Below are 464 nucleotides of genomic sequence, written 5' to 3'. Positions count from 1 at the left end.
AGAGTGGAGGTCTCAGCATAACGACTCTCTAGAATGAGAGGAGACCTAGCAAGACTCAACGCCAGAGGCAGTTAGTGAGGCTCAAAAAGGGGAGAGCCTATGAACCCATATTCTGCCCAAGCGGTGCTCTGGGGAGCGGCCCTAAATGAGAGGAAGCCTAACAACGCTCAGCCCTAATACAGAAGCTCTAAAAAGTGGAGGTCTCAGCATAACGACTCTCTAAACGAGAGGATACCTGACCACACTCAACACTAGACACCGTTAGTGAGGCTCACAATAAAGCCTACATGCTAATAGTACTGTCTAAGCGGAGCTCTAGGCAGCGGAGTACACTGCCTAACGACTGAAAGTTGGAGTACTAAGCTAGGAGTACTGACCATGCTCCTAAGTGCGGAACAGAGCTCTAGGGAGCAAGCACTCAACATACTAACCCTCTAAAGCGAGGGGAGTGCAACCACCCACCC

The sequence above is a fragment of the Sinocyclocheilus anshuiensis genome, unplaced genomic scaffold, assembly GCF_001515605.1.
Source record: "Sinocyclocheilus anshuiensis isolate Anshui unplaced genomic scaffold, SAMN03320099.WGS_v1.1 scaffold1865, whole genome shotgun sequence".
In the NCBI taxonomy this organism is placed as follows: Eukaryota; Metazoa; Chordata; class Actinopteri; order Cypriniformes; family Cyprinidae; genus Sinocyclocheilus; species Sinocyclocheilus anshuiensis.
Note: the sequence above shows the minus strand (reverse complement) of the source record.